At 39.6% G+C, this 17,458-nt stretch overlaps 1 long non-coding RNA gene across 1 annotated transcript; it reads left to right on the top strand.

Annotated features, from left to right (window-relative positions):
• Positions 1–1,389: 1,389 nt before the first annotated feature.
• Positions 1,390–5,242, top strand: LOC129052290 (uncharacterized). Its single transcript, XR_008517265.1, has 4 exons — positions 1,390–1,616; positions 2,926–3,013; positions 3,357–3,402; positions 5,138–5,242. It is a non-coding gene; the product is annotated as an uncharacterized LOC129052290 (long non-coding RNA).
• Positions 5,243–17,458: the final 12,216 nt, after the last annotated feature.

Here is a 17,458-nt window from a genome sequence, read left to right as displayed (position 1 = left end):
CATTATTTTGCCACACTATTGCAATAGATGCCTAACAAATCTCCCCACTTTAACCCTTGCCTCTCTACGATAAATTTTCTATAGGAGCTTGAATGATCCTTCTAGAAGTAAATTAGATCATAGGACTGCTCTTCTTAAAACCTAAAACTCTTCTATGGATTCTCACTGCACTGCATGTGACAAGCAAAGTCCACATAATGTACTAAAGAATCTATAAACTATGTCCTTTTGCCACTGTTCTAAACTCATCTCTCCTTACTCTTTCCTTGTATCATTCTACTCCAGCCACATTGGACATCTTGTTCTAACTCAAATAGATCGGGCATGCTCCCATGTCCGGGCCTCTGCCCTTACTCTTCCCTCTACCTGGAATGTTCTCCCACGGATATCTCCTACTTGGTTGGGTCTGTCACCAACTACTTTTCTCTTCTCAGCTATCACCTTCTTAGGAAATTTTCACAGACTCCTCCAACCCTTGTACCTGCATCCTCTCTCCTTGCTTTATTGCTTTTCATAACACTTATCACTATCCAACACACTGTATATTTTAATTGTTAATTTATTTTCTCCCTTTGCCTCCAGAATACAAGCTTCAGGAGTGTGAGGGTTTTCTGTATTTTGATTACAAGGTCTATCCACAGTACTTAGAAGAATGGCAATACTTGGCATAAGATAAGTACTCAGGAAGTGAGTGTTGAATGAATAAATTATGCTTCTCAACGACAAAATTCCAGACTTTGGGAAATTAGGCTATAGGCTAAGAAGAGCCACTGAATGGGTTTACATGGGGTCATGCTATTACGTCTAAGATGACTTCTCCAGCAGAATCAGGAAGACAGGGTTAGAGTTCTAGGCCATGCAGTTAAAAAGAAACCACAGCAACAACTAACAACAGTCTAGGCAGGAGGCAAAGAGGGCAAGAGGGATGTGCACTGAAGAGATGTTTTGGGATGTCTAACTGGCCACAGAAATTTCATTTGGTATGCTTAGTCTTATCTGCATGAAGCTATTCAGTTGCCTGAGAGCCCTGTCTCAACTGGGCCCCAAACTTCATCACTGCATGGCCACATGGTCAATGCTTTCCTTTCCAACATGGTGAGAGGGGGAGTAAGAATGTTTTCCTTGGCAGTCATAGCCCCAAATCAGGATCAATAGGATCAAATCCAGCCAGAGCCCTGCTCCGTAACAGACCGGACATTTGGTGTGTGAACAGACAGCCCAGATACCCACCCCCAGTTTCCATTACAAAAATAATAAAAGTTTGGGGGAAATGAGATTGGAAAACCAAAGTAAGTAGAAGACTCAAGACATCCTCCTTTTGTTTTTCTTTTGTTTCTAGGCCCAGAGCCAGGAGGGCCCTCTTCCCAATGGTTGCCTGGTTACAGACTTAGATGTTCGCCAGGGTAACATCTGGAATAAAGGTGGGTGGGCACGGAGCCAGGGCCTGCTCAACTTGAGTGGGATCAGGGAAAGAAAGGAAAATAGAATTTTTTTTCCCAATTATTGCCCAACCTTGAGGACAAAGGAAGGAAATATTTGAGATAAACAGAAAATATGTTAAAAGGTTTTCTTTTAAAGGGTTATTACAACTCATTAACATAGCAAAGGAATAGAAGGTATGGGAGAACTTTGGAAGTTATGGGCATTTTAATAAGCTGTTTTGTGGGCTGGGCATTGTTATCCATGACTCTGAGTAACTCTAGAATTTGTGTAATTTAATATTATTCTTGAGCATAGGCTGGTTCAGTGTAAAGAGGAACTACATTCAAATATCTAATAATAATAGTAGTAATAATAAACATTTAAGTGTTTACCATGTTCCACTGAGGGTTCTACATGACTTATCTCATTTACTCCTTGCAACTCCTTGTTATAAGACTGAGCCTTAGATATGGTAAGAAATTTTCTACTGAAAGGCTCATATTTACCTGGCAGACTGATTTTAGAACCTGCTTTCTTCTGCACTCTCTTCTCCTTCCTCTCAGAAATTACCTCCATCTTCAGTGACCATACCCAATCATACCTCATTTCTCCCATAAACTGGGGAAATGGTTCAACACCCTGGATAAGAGCCTGGATATAGATTTCCTCAGTTCAAATCACAGCTTGGTATTACCTTGAGCAAATAACTTATCCTGAACCTCATGTTCCTAATGTATAAAAGGGGTTCATAATAGTGTTTATTTCATGAGATTGTTGAAAGAATTTAATGAGAAAACATGCAAAGCACTTAGCACACTGTAATAGTAAATATTTAATAAATATTTAGCTGTTGATACAATTGTTGGTATAATTTACATTCTGGATTCTCCAATTGTGGATATTTTCAATGAGCACTTACTGCCCAGGGGTGATGAGTAAAACACAATCATGGGCCTTGTGGTTGATTCACATTCTGGTGAATCCCATCTTATCCTCCATGACTTCAACTTCACTTTTCTAAAGAAAGAGGGTGTAGAGTTGTCCACTGAATCACCCATTCCTTCACCTCCCACAGTTGTACTTGGGAAAACTCACATAAACAAACAAACTCATTTCTTCTGCAGCCCTTACTTCAGATTTTTAAGGTATTGTGGAAGAATACTGAAGAAATTGAAGGCATGGTTCTTGTCTTCTGAAGCTTCTCTGGGAAGAAGTGAAATCAGAATTCAAGCCATAATGGTTTTTGTGTGATGGGCTGCCTCAAAATACTTTTCTTGTATGTTTTGATTGTGAATAGATATGAAGACTAGTTATGGCTGGTGTGACTTGGTTATTCTAAACAACTTCTTGGTATTTGGATTCTCAGTTAAAGAGAACGGGTTAAGAGCATTGGCTCCAGAATTATATTTACCTTTGTTTTTAACCAAGTAGTTTTATCTCTTCCTCAGTTTTCTCATCTATAAAATATGCATAATAATAATGATAATTGCATCTATCTCACAGGCCTCCTAAGAAGATTATAGAGGAAATGCAAATGAATGCCTAGCAGAATAATAGGAAGAAATTAAGTGTATAATCAATGGAATCTTTGGTAACTCTTAATAATCATCATAATCGATCCTACAATTATAGCTTAGGACTACCTTTAACTGTAATAGAACACCTAAGGGTAGGATGCCCTCCTCTCCCCTAAATATGCACACACTCCCCTAAATGTATATATATATTCAGAAGACACACACACACACACACACACACACACACACACACACACAGACACATACACACCAAGGCTAAATTTTTTTTCAGGCATAAATGGTTACATAATTAAAACTTGGAAGCAAATGGTAAAATAAAGACAGGAGAGCCACAACTAGAATGTAAGCTCATAAGGACAATAACCCTAATGATTTTGTTTATCCCTGCACTTACAGAATACATACAGATGCTGGCACCTAGTAGAAGTTTAATAAAACCTTGGTGAGTATACCAAAGAACTGGTGACTTCTGACAAGAAATAATCGGCAAACAAATACAAAACAGCCACTGGTTATTGGTGCAGAATCAAGAAAAAAGTCTTGTTGCAAAATGTTCTATTCAATATTCTAACACAAGTAAATGTCACTGTCCAAACTAAGACTCTATGAGGCCTTTAGCTCAGGAGACTTGTATTTTGTTAGTCAGGTAAGTTTAAAGGATGCTTACAGAGAGTAATATTGAGGTTTATAAAAGTCAAAGCACATGCTTATTTGAAACCCACAGAGTGCCTGCACTAGGCATTACAGAATCAATAGTATGTAAACCATAGTCTCCTCTTTTAAGGTTCACAGTACCCAGCTGGAGAGATGGGTACAGAAACAGAGAAATAAACTCACTGAATTAAGTACTATGCCAAAAACATTATATACACATGAAGGAAAGGAGTAGCTTGAATTGTCAAGAAGACATCAAGATGTCATAGTTGAATGGAGTCTCACAGATGTGATTATCAAGCATCTGATAAAGGAAAGATCTTTGCAGGTAGGGGGAACAGCTTGCATAAAGTCAGAGAGATGAAGAACAATATACATAGTGCAGTTGGAGTCTGAGTTGGCATGATGATAGGAGATAAGGCTAGAATCACTTATTAATGGGCTCTCCTACATCCCGTAGATTGGATGTGTTCTCTAAGTAACAGAATCAAGAAAAGGGAGTCAATTTCAAAAACAGAGGTAATGTTATCAAGAATTAATGACAGGTTGACTGCAGATGGTAAAAAAACAAATAAAGGGCATTCTACTCCACATGTACAAAGGAGGAGCACAAGGTTGAGGAGGAAGGTAACAAGCTCAGGTTTTGGGTGTGCTCATTGCTGTGTGTCTCCAGCTGCCAAATAGGCAGTGGAGACAATGGTTAGGAGCTCACTAGAATAGCATTAGCTGGAAAGAGGGTTTTGGAATTCATCCTGACAAAGATGGAGATGATGTACTTGCTCAGGGCTGGGGATAGGCCACAATGTGTAGTGCAATGATTCTTTCCCTTTGCTATATAATAGATGCCTTTGAGAATCTCATGTAATGTTAAGGACTCTCTGCCAAGAAAATGTCAAAAAGCTACATATGTACACATGGAATCTGCATTCAATTTCAAAATATTCTAAGACTCTGCAGAGAACTATGGATCCTCAATTTAGAAACCCTGGAGTAATGGGAGGATAAAGATGAGCCAGGTTGCATTTCTGAATACAAAAAGGTTGGAGGTGAAGAGTCAGGAGAAAATGCAAATGGAAGAATTGACAACACCATCCCAATCCCCACCCTCCAGGACACATGCTTCCCAGGAATCCAAGCGACATTGCTTCTGAGTTTAATGTTCAGATTTAGCAAAGCAGGCTTTTGGGGTCCCGTCAACTCTTTAAAATATTCAACAAGCCTCCCTTCTCAACTCCCTACCTGTATTTCTTTCTCCATGTAGTGCACTACCCACGATGTGCCTTTAAAGAAACTACGTCAATTCACAATGAACATGCTGACTGGGAATTCACTCTTTAAATGTGTTCACAACTGTGAATTATTAAACTTAGGCTATAGAAAAAAGCTTATCCTGGTGGTAAAAGATACTTGGGATTTTCTGTAAAGCTTCACAGAATGGCAAGAGTTACTTGAGAAGCAAAACAAAACATAGTAATGAAAGAAAACAGCTTCTGGGCTTTCTAATGTTCCTGTTCTTTCTACAGCCAGTGCCAAAAATCTCAGGAATGGGGTTTTGATTGTTGGAGAACTTATGTCAACAAATAAGGCAGTCACAGGATAATAAAGCTGAATCCTTCCTGAATGTCTCTAAAATGTTCATGGTTCTTTCTAGCTTTATGGTTGGTCACTGCCTGAAGTCAATCTCTCATGACCATGTAGTCTTATTTTAAAAATGCGACAGCCCAGTTCACTGGGCTTCCTCACTCCACCTGCCTTCACCATCACCCTCTCTCTTCCTCCTGCCATTACCACCCTTATCTATCCATCACACACATAACCTCTCAAATTATCTTTCTAAAATGAAGATATTGATCCAAACCTTCCTTTCAGGAGGAATTCATCTGCCTAGACCAGCATTCAGGGCCCTTCTGATCTAGCTCCTGTTCACTTCACCAACCTCATGTTCCTTCACCCCTCTTGCTTCCCCAAAGCCTGAGTTTCAGCCACACCACACACCTCAGTCCCTAAGACATGTTGTCCTCTCTATGACCTTAGCACACACTGCTGTCTTGTGATTGAATACCTGGCAAACTCCAGTCTAGTCCTCAAGATGCACCTCAGCCATTATATCCTCTGGGGTGTCCTCTCCAGTCCCTTCCCCACTCTTGGCAAAGGCAAATTGTCTTTCTGTACCTACCTTTAATAGCATATAATATAGTAAGTGTAATATGTTGTTTGGGGGAACAGTGTTTATAGATTTGTTTCCCTACCCTAGACCATGAGCTTCATGAGAGCAACTGTATATTATTTGAAACATGCTTACTCTATGAATGGATCAACTGTTCTCCACAATTTGATTTTTTTTTAACATACAGGGTCTCACTCTATTACCCAGGCTAGACTACAGTGGCCCAATCATAGCTCACTGTAACCTCAAACTCCTGGGCTCAAATGATCCTCCCACTTCAGCCTCCCAAGTAGCTAGGACTATAGACTCACATCACCATGCCTGGCTAATTTTTATTTATTTATTTATTTATTTATTTGTAGAGATAGGGTCTCTACAAAATATTTCCCAGTCTGGTATTTAACTCCTGACCTCAAGCAATCTTCCCACCTCAGCCTCCAGAAGTGCTGGGATTATAGGCATGAGCCAGTGACTGGCCCAACTTGGATTTTTTAATAAAGTGTCCTGAACTAGGGAGTAATTCACTTTTCTCCTATTTATGATCCATTTTCTAAAATATTGACCAAAGAACCATGGACATATTTAACCTATTTTAAAAATACCTTTCCAAGGCAAGAAAGTAAAATGTAAATATGTGAGTAATTTCTCCCAAGGTGCACAATATTCACTTTATTACTAAAGTAGAAAGTTGTAACAATGGGTTTGTGTTACAATATGCAAACTAAGTAAAATTTTATGTCATACTCGTCACAAATTCAGACTGTTTTCTCCCCATGTGAATTTATATTATTTCATTCCCTCCCCATCCCCTCCCCCTCCTTCCCTGCCCTCTCCTCTCCTCCTCTCCCCTACCCTCCCTTCCCCTTCCTTTTTCTTCCCTTCCTTTCCTCTCTCTCCTGCCATCTCACACAATAAATGTTAGCTGCCTACTTCCTCCTTCACCATGCTTTGTTGGGTAATACAGACCCACGCTGCTAAAGGTTAATGTGCATACAAATCACCATCACCGGTGATCTTATTAAACTGCAGAGTCCGATTCAGCAGAGAGATTCTGCAATTCCAACAAGCTCCCAGGTGAGGTGAACTACACTTTGAGTAACAAGAATATAAAGGATGGGGAATGAAGCAAGCAGAGACTCTGCTCTCAACAAGATGACCATATAGTTCAGACCTTACATTGCCTCCCTGAGAAAAAAATTCCCTTCATGTCCCCCAGGACTGTCTCCTCTTGAACAACTTTCCCACTCTTAATTGAAGTAGATAAATATGTGAGAGGATGGGTGTGGGACTCAAAAGAGGAGGGCGGGCATCCTTAGCTCCTGGAAATGAAGATTTGAATAGAGAACCCAGGCCAGACCAATGATCTCATAATATTGATGCTACTTTTACCAACAAGCTGAACAAATTATTAATGTGCAGACTTTAATTTTAAGATGTCCAAGAAATAGTTAAGGAAGCCTCATTTGCATGGTTTGACAATAAATTGAGGGGAAGGAAAACTAAGAGATAGAGTGACTTTCCAGGAATGCACCCAGAGGCCAAGGGGCTGGAGACTCCTTCCTACAGTCATCAAACTGGGTGCCACAAGAAGTTAGCAGTTTCTTGAAGAGACTGTTCGGTAGAAAGCTGATAAATTCTTAATGGCTAACCATGATTGCTCTCTGGGAGTACCAGACAAAACAGGATGGATTTGGGGGAACTCTGCAATTTCCTTCGAATTCATTGCAATGTTGCACCAGCATACACCCAGGGAACAAAAAGCTCAGGAAATGGACTTGCAGCCATCCTGCCTGCTCTCTCTGCTTCAGAAGCTAAGATTTGCATGAAAGAACAAATCAAATGAAAGAACAAATGCAGCAGGTGAGAACTTTCATTCTTTTCACCTACTGCACAGCAGGTGGATGATCTACCTGGGCCATTGCCCAAGAGGTTTTTTGTTTGTTAGTTTGTTTCTTAATTGCATCACCCAGATTATTAGCTAGTTGTTCCTTCCAGATTCATGTCATCCTTCAATCACTTTTTCCTGCATTCATTTTCACATCACATTATTCAGCAAGTATTTTTACTGATCATCTACTATGTACCAGATACAGTGTATATGTTTTCCCAGAAATTAGTCAAAATAAAGCAAATAATAAGACAGACCTTAGGATAGAGCTGCTCTCACTTTCAGCTGAGGTTGATTAGTTTATAACATTCCTTGACTGCTGTTAGCTAAAAGTCCTTCCAACTTCAATACTATCTAGAACATATACCTCCATCTTGTCCACAAGAATATCATGATGTCCACAAGGATATCATGATATCACATTTCAAGTCCCCAATTAATTTCAGGAACATCATTTATATTTCTTCTTTAGCTACCAACCTAAAGACCCTTAAAAAAAAAAAAAAAACACTGGTAGTCTAACCTAATTCCTGATTTATTTCTCCAAGTGCATGCTGGTTCCTGATGAGTACAGCATTCACAGGTAAAGGCTCACCAATTATCTCTTTAACAATCCATTCTCAATGGTGCTTCAGAGCAAGTAAAATTATTACTGCAAAATGTGGTAATCCCTCTTGATTCACCTGTAGAGAATATGACTATCTATGACTTCACCTGTAGAGAATATGACTATAAACTAGTGATTCCTCATTCACTATTCCTCAGAACCACTCATATACATTTAGCATATTTTCCTCACCACTTTATACACATCATTTAAAACTGAGTTTGTCAGTTTCCCAAGCAGCTATGTTAGACATTTGTAGCACCTTATTTTTTCTTATTTATCACAGTATTATGTATTTATCTAGTTTTTAGCCTTAAAAATTGATATTACAAGAGTGATCATTTTCCTACGCCTACATGCACACAGAAGAATCCCTACCCAAAAAATATTAATGGTGGTTACCTCTGGGAAGCAAGATTCATAGTGTAGAGGTAGAGGGATTCTCTTCCTTTTTATTTCATGCTTTTTAATATTACTTAATATTTTTATCGTGCACATCTAATCTTTATACAAAACAAGCCTAATTTCTTTAAAAAATACATATTCCACTGAATATGACAGATGTGAACCAATAATGATAAAACCTGGTGAGAGGTATTCTTATCTGTCCCTTCAAGACTCACGTCACATCCACTTACAAAGAAAGTGACAGAACCACAGAAAAGACCCAGCGGCCACAAGAGTTGCCTGGAACTCACCCACTTCCTCACTGCCAGCCTTGTTCTCTCTCCTAGACTTTGTCTGATTGACTTTCCACACTGTCTTTATGGTTTTCCACCAGGGGCATCTCTGTTTTCTTAGGTCTCATTTTTTCCCAGCTCACTGGTTTGTTCTAGTCTGGGTTTATCTCTTCCTCTCCAGCACAACGCACCATGACCAACTCAAGGTGACTGACTAATCGCTCCTTAAATGAATTGTCACTAAAATTTTAGAAGTTCTCATGGAAGGGTTCAGGTATGTCTTATTAGGCCCAGTCTTTCCTTCCCACATCATCATTTACTCTCAGTAAGCTTTTATTATTCACCCTTTCCCCATTCCATCACCAAAGCATTTGTGATCATACTAAAGTCCAGGGAAGATGTTTCCCCATATCATTTATTACACTCCCAAGGTAAGGCTGTGTTGGCAAATCAAGCCAAAAATGTCATCAGATCCTCTGCTTTTGGTCAAAAAAGATTCTCAGAAAATAGCCTAGCCTCCAATGTCATGAACTAAAAACCACCAGATGAAGGTACTCATTGGCAAAGGAAGCCACCTTGCCCCCTTGGTCTTGATTTACCTCTTCAGGTCTAAGATCAACCACCTGAACTTTGGATCCCAGCGGCTGCCTTTTTGGCCATCCCATGATATCATTACCCAACCATTCCCTTTGTACTTTTAATTTCTCCCTTTCTCCTGGCTACTTATAGTTAGGCTACAAATAGGTCAAGTGATTTTCATCTTAAAAATAAAATAAAACAAAATATGCTCCCCCAAAGACCTGAATCTAGTTAAATCAGAATCTCCGGGATGAAGCCCAGGCATCAATATTTTTTAAATCCTCTCCAGGGGATTCTAGTGTGCACACCAAGTTAGGAACTGGTGCTCCAGAGCAAGTACCTTGAAAAAGCAGTATCTCCTTTTTCTTCATTCTCATGCACTTTTTAATTTATTGCATTCTGAGTTTACCATCACAACCCTACTTAGTTAAGGTCAATAATTCTTAACTTAGTGGGGACTTTTTAAACTTTCTTCTTAAAGAGGTGTAATTTGAGGTATTGTTGCATCCTTGCTTCATGAAACCCTCTCCTCTGGGACAATTTCCTGCTTTTCTTCTAATACTTGGACTGCTTCTCTTTGTTTTCCACCATGGGCTCCTGTTTTTCCAGTTTGGGAGTGGAATGAGGACAGGAAGCAGCCTACATAGCAGGGTTCTCCCAGGGCTTTATATGACTAAAATTCTTATATGGATAATACTGTTCAGAAAACATCCAGAAAAAAAAAATAAGAAAATTGAGCTAATTCCAAAAAATGCAGGCAAACACCAAGAAAACAGGGTATAGAAGATGCCAAACAGATGTCGCTCAATGCCAGCTGTGAGAGTTTGGGATTAGACCCCGAACTTGGTTCAGATGGAACACAAAAGCCAGATTCATCCAGAAAAAAGTTCCTGGGAAACTCAGGCCAAGCTTTTATTCAGCCAGAGGGACTTCAGTGTTAGTGGGGTGCATATGGTGACTAGTTTCTGGTTCATCTACTGCAGACTTAAGAATTTGTTCTTAACTTGGTCTTTAAGCCATATTCAGGGAGGGCAATCCGACATCATACCACCTTGACTTGACATTCCTTCCTGGGAAAAGTGCTAAGGATTAAGACCAGAAGGCAAGTCAGAGAAGGATCTAAGAGTGGGACAGCTGTAGCAACAGTGCTTCCCAGTCTTCAGGATCTGAGCCGTTATGGTTCTGTTTTAAAATAAACTGAGATTCAGATGAACAGAAAGTTTGTGTTTCACATTAACATTGTGGCTTTTTCTCAGCTGGGTGTTTTTATTTTCTCTGTCACAGGAATAACACAGCTTTCCAAGAGAACAGCTCCATCAGATAAGTAAACAGTGAAGAGTGTGGAGTGCAGATTGCAGAATTTGAGGCTCCCTGACTCAGGGAGGCCTTGGTTTTAGAGGTCAATGACTATTGGCCCAGAGCATTAGCCTTAGGTTCAGCTCTAAACTGTGCTGGCAAAGAGGCCACATCTCATCTTCCAGGTCATGCTGCCTTCCATTGTTCTCATGGGCCAGAAAAGAAGCAGCTGGAAAAAACCCATCACTCAACTTCCCTAGCCCTGACCAGCACAGTGGCAGGCACTGACTACTGGCCACCAGAATCCACAACCCTACCCAATCCTAGGGCAATGGAGACCCAATTTAGGAGGGTGTCAGCACCTCCCTGCCTATGAGGAAAGAAAGCTTTGGAAATAGTTACTATTTTGTGACGGTCAACATGCTTAGCGGTGAGAGAGAATGCATACTCAGGTGTCTATATGAGTCCTTTCTTCCCAAACTCCTATATATTGCCTAAGGCCTGATTGCCTGGCTGGCCTCCAGTACCAGTTCTTTCATTTATTACACTCCCAGGGTAAGGCCATGTTGGCAAATCATGCTCTTGAGGCTTTGAGTAATGTAGCCCAGGAAAATATCATGACCCCAAGCCAGGCTCTCCCTCCACAGGCCCTGCATTTGTTTGAGCAGCCCTACCGCATCTTGAATAAGACCTTTTGTTGAATGAGTCTGACACTGAGAGAATAAAGAGTACTCTGCTAAGATCCAAACCCCTTTGCCACTCTTTCCCATTCCTGCAATAACACTCCTTACACATCATCCTTGACCCAGATGGAATGTGACTTTGCTTTACTCCTTGGATTTGGTGATTAAAGTGACTGCTCTCTTTCTGACGCTGGTCTAGTTCATCTCTCCCAGTGTCCAACTCATGCTGCTTCCATCTAACTTCTTCCTTTTGGGAAATTCCAACATATGCTCAATGAGAGCAAATTAGCACTGGAGTAGGAAGAATTACTATGGAAACTCTTAATATTATCACACCAATGGCACCTTGGCAAACATAAATTCTCTCCTGGAATCTTTTACACTGATGACATGATATAAAACTAAAATTCATTCCATGCCAAAAATTAATATATTTTAATACATCCAGGGGCAAATTCAAATCCATTTTCAAAATACAGGCTGCCATGACAACAAGTAACATGAAGCACAAGGAGAAATGCTTGTGATTATTTTTGCCTTGCCAATTTATGGCTAAGTAGGTAGTCCTAAAGAATCACTGTTGGCTGGGTGCAGTGGCTCATAACCTGTAATCCCAGCACTTTGGGAGGCCAAGGCAGGTGGATCACCTGAGGTCCGGAGTTTGATACTAGCCTGGTCAACATGGTGAAACTCCATCTCTACTAAAAATATGAAAATTAGCTGGGCATGGTGGTGCACGTCTTTAATCCCAGCTACTTGGGAGGCTGAAGCAAGAGAATCGCTTGAACCCGGAAGGCAGACGTTGCAGTGAGCCGAGATTGCCCCATTGCACTCCAGCCTGGGTGACAAGAGTGAAACTCCATCTCAAAAAAAAAAAAGAATTGCTCTTGAGTGTTAAAACAAGAATCTGGCTATAGGGACAAGAATATGGCTGAAAGATACATTTTCTCCTTTTATATCTTAATTTATTGACAACAAAACATTCAAAGCATCTATGATCCCTTCTCATGGAATGAATATGTCTGGCTAATTAGTAATTTTTAATTTTTTTAATTAGAAGGTTTGAATTTATAATAATAAAAATGAACCCCAACACCCAGCATCAAGAATTATAGACTCATGGCCAATTTTGTTTTATCTGGAATTCTATCCATTGGCCTCTGTCCCAGATTGTTTGAAGCATATCCAAAATATCTATTATTGTATATGTAGATATTTTAATATTTATCTCTATAAATCTAGGACTTCCTTTTTTAAACATAATCACAATCACATTATCATACCCACAAATGAACAATTATTAATTAATTTTATCAAATACACAGTCAGTATTCAGATTTTTCCTGATCTTCTTATAATTTATTTTTAATCAAAATAAAAATTGAAATAGATACATACATTGCAATTTATTTGCTTATATCACTTTATCGAGGTATGACTGACATGTTAACAACTGTGCATATTTAATGTATACAACTTAATCAGTTTGGAGATAAGTATACACCCATGAAACCATCACCACCATCAAGGCCAAAGATGTGTCCAATACCTTCCAAAGTTTTCTTCTGCCCTGTTTATTATTGTCATCTTTTAGATGTGGTAAAAACATGTAACATAAGACCTACTCTCTTAGCAAATTTTAAGTATACAATACAGTATTGTTAGCTATGGACCCTAGGCTGTAGAGTAGATCTCCAGAACTTATTTACTTTGCCTAACTGAAATGCTGTACTCTTTGACAACTTCTTTCTGTTTCTTCCTCTCAGCACCTGGCAACCACCATGTGACTCTCTGCTTCTATGAGTTTAGCTATTTTAGACCCCACATATAATGAAGGTCACACATGCACTTAATTATCTTTTAATCTACAGCCTTTCCCTCCCTCCCCCTCCCTCTCTCTCTTTCCCCTTCCTCTAACTGTCTCCCTTTCTTTTCCTTGAAATATGTTAGTTGAAATGAGGTTGTTTGGATTTTATTGTTTGTGTTAGCCAGTGGTGTCCTTTAATATGTTCTTCTTTTCCCTGTATGTTCTTAATGGTTAATCGTTGCACCCTTGAGTGTGATTTCTGAATCAACTTTCATGACTAAACATCCAATAGAGCTTCCTGGTGTCCATTTGAAACCCGAGGATGCTGTCTCCTGAACAGTGGAAAGCTGAGGCTGTGTGATACACTGGAAAAAGTATAGGGTTTTAAGCTAACGTTTACTACTATATTGACCTAGGGCAAGTAAGACTTACTTTCCTTGGTTATAAATATGGATACTAATATTGCCTTGAAGGATTATCTGAGAATTAAAAGCAATTATTATAAATATGAAGTGTGCTGAGTGACACACAGCATGGCTAGTCATGCACCTGAGAGGCAGTGTTACACAGTGAAAAGGTTACAGATCTTTGGAGCTAGACAACCTTGGATAAAGCCATCTGGAGGGTAGGGATAAAATCTTCACTTTTGTCTTAAGGATTGAAGAGAAAATGTTTGTAACACATATAACCTCATGCTTGGGGAATAATGTATGTGGTACTTTTAAATATTGGCAATGGTGTAAGTTTATCAAAAAAAGCTAGAAGAGAAGATGGAGTTCAATATAGTTTTTTTTCAAGTTTCTCTTTGACACAGGATTTTTTTCCAATAATTTTTATTATGCCTTAAAAATCAAAGCCAAAACTATGAATAAATAGAAAACACAATAGGAGGCCAGGCACGGTGGCTCACGCCTGTAATCCCAGCACTTTGGGAGGCTGAGGCAGGTGGATCACAAGGTCAAGAGATCAAGACCATCCTGGCCAACATGGTAAAACCCCGTCTCTACTAAAAATACAAAAATTAGCCAGGTATGGTGGCAGGCCCCTGTAGTCCCAGCTACTCGGGAGGCTGAGGCAGTAGAATCACTTGAACCCAGCAGGTACAGGTTGCAGTGAGTGGAGATTGCGCCACTGCACTCCAGCCTGGCCACAGAGCGACAGAGCAAGACTCCGTCTCAAAAAAAAAAAAAAACCCACAATACGAGCACAGAAAAAGGAACAAATAACTTTTCCTGCAAATATCAAGAAATATTCCACAGGAGTCATGACAATTGAACTGGGTCCTGGAGGGTGACTAGATGTTTGATGAGTGAGTTGAGAAAAGGACTCATCAAGAGGAAGGACTGGCACTAGCAAAGGCATAACAGGGGTCACAAGCTCAAATGATTTCAAGAAACTGGTTGTGGTTCGTTGAGGTATGACTGGCACGTTAAAAGTTGTACATATTTAATGTATACACTGCCTTGTTGCCAGTGGAGAGTGATGATGTGGTTCAAGTAGAAGATTCTTGCTGTGATGACCTTTGTCATAGTAATACGGTGGAGTTTTAGGGAACAGTGAAGGTGATTTGCAAGAAATGAAGGTAAATTAGGAGGCCATGATAATATACCAAGATGGTAAGAAACTAATGTGGTGGCAAATCATGTCAGTTCACCATAAGCTTCATCAAAGTATTGAATAAAATACCTCTGAAGGTTACAGCAGAAGGTAAATTTTTGCCTGCAGTGATCATTAAGTTGCTAATGTTTGAAATTGAACTAGTAAATAAAAGGTAGTGTAGAGCTTATGCTCAACAATAAAATGTGGACAATAGTTTAAAGAAGCAATCACAAAGTTTTAAGAGTTTTTCTCAGATTTTTCAGGACAGGCTCATGAAAACTATAACCTCCCTCAAATACCCATCATTGTTTCACGTTTCCTGAAAGTAAAACACAGCCCAAACACAAACATCTCCTCCACTCCATATCATTATTCTGCTGTATTTATGCTAGTGTTTCTCAAACTATGTTGTATAGAGCTTTATTTTCCAGATGTTTCATACATAACAAAGAAGAAAGTGGAAAAGCAAGCAAGAAAATAAAATAAAAAACTTTCCGAGCTAATTTAGGAAATTCTGGCTTAAATAGAATTAAAAAGGTTTCTTTCTGTTTGTTTGTTTGTTTGTTTTTATTCGCAAAGACAAAAAACCAAGCACCGCATGTTCTCACTCATAGGTGGGAGTAGAACAATGGGAACACATGGACACAGGAAGGGGAAAAAGGTTTCTTTACTGCAGGACTTCTCAGAGTCTTTTTTTGTTAAAAAGTTTTTTGCAAATCTCCAACATGAATATAGTATTCAAGAATTTAACAGAGACTCCATTTCTCCTACAAGAAGTATCTCATTCAAGCACTTTACCTTTAGTTATATTTGGTGTATGCTAACAATGATAGGGGTTAACTGCTTCTTAGAGATAGCTCAAGAGCTGATTCTGAAAACAGAAACTGAGCTGATGAAAACATTTTTGCTGGAATTATTGCTGAGCTAATATAGAGGTTACTGGAATGTAAGTCCTTTATATCACTTAGTTCTTTTCTATTTAGTCCAGAGTAGTGTGCATAATTATGACCAAGCTAGGTAAACATTTCCAACATGGATTTAAAGAGAAAGCTGTTTTATTGCCCTAGCCAACTCATCTTTTTATCCCATAAGAAAGCTCAAAGTGGACTCAGGTTTAAAGGAGACCCTCACAGATAAAGAGAAGAGAAAGAGTTATTTGGATGCTAAAACATCTCTAAGATTTCATTTCCAATTAGATGCACTCAGTAGAGTTCAAACTGGAATTCAGGATACGCAAGAAAATAAACTACTCAGTCAAGGATTAAAGCATGCTTAATTGCCTTTGCCTTTCCAACACACACACACACACACACACACACACTCACTCACACATTCTACATGTGAGCATAAAATGAGGTGAAGGTTTCTGTTTTCAACCCCTCCTGCCACAGCTCTGCCCTGTTAGGTCAGTGCTGGCTCAACCATACCAGTTCCTTACCCAGCTAGGGCAAAGATGACTACATGGCATATTTCCCATGTCGACCTTCAAAATGCAGGCAAAAATTCTGTCTGAAGCTCCACCCACTGAGCAGCATTGCCCACCTAATATCCTCCAACTTGATCATCCTTGAGTCTTGGTGAAGGATCACCTAATCTACTCCTTGGTTTGGATCTTCCATATATTGCATTTCAAGACCCTAAATTACGAACCTCTGCCTAATTCCTGGAGCACCAATGTCCTGCTTTACTCCTACCGTATCTCCCACTTTTGCAAATACCCTCTTCTACTGCCTGGGACTGTTTCAAGCTCTTATATTGTCTCTAGAATAATACTGACCAATAGAACATTCTGCAATGATGGAAATGTTCTATAAATGTGTGCTGTCCAATACAGTAGCTACGGCCTGACCATCTTCCCAAATTGATCACATGCAAGCCACTTCAGCAGTATTTGACACATTCACTGAAATAGTCACTTTACTGAGCCTCAAATCCATTACCTATATAGTGAGATAATTATGCAGGCTTCATAAGGACATTGTTAAATGGTATTAAATGAGATAGTGTTCATGAAGCGCCTCTCACAGAGCCTATCACACAGCAAGTACTCAATATATGTTTATTTCTTCTCTTTTCATCCAAAGACAAGTCCAGTGACCAGAAGGCTCAGAAGTTCACATTTCTCTGGGTAGTTCAAGGCTGCCTTGTTCATTTTCTAAAATGCTAATTCCCATAAGAGCTTGAAAGGAAAGCCTTGGATCAGTGATTGGAAAGAGTTTTGGTTTTCCTATCCTGCAATGTGTCTCACATTGGTCTCTTTATTCTAGTGTTGGTTTCTGAAATGTCTAGCTTCCATTTCCTTCCTTTGTCAATCAAGGAGCAGCTTCTCTCTGGGGGAGGTTGGAAGTGAGACCCATTGTTCATTTGCATTGTGCAACCTTTCCTCAATTAAAAAGTCCTTTAAAACGTGTAGGTTGGAGGCTTTGCTTCCTCTCTCCTAAAAGAGGCCCTAGGGACAATTGCTACAGCAGCTGCAGCCCAAGAGGAAGGGAGAATGGGGTGGAGAGGCATTCCAGGGTCCTGCTCCTACCAGAGGGA

This window comes from Pongo abelii, chromosome 21 (genome assembly GCF_028885655.2).
Source record: "Pongo abelii isolate AG06213 chromosome 21, NHGRI_mPonAbe1-v2.0_pri, whole genome shotgun sequence".
NCBI classification, from domain to species: domain Eukaryota; kingdom Metazoa; phylum Chordata; class Mammalia; order Primates; family Hominidae; genus Pongo; species Pongo abelii.
This window is presented reverse-complemented; position numbering and strand designations above follow the sequence as displayed.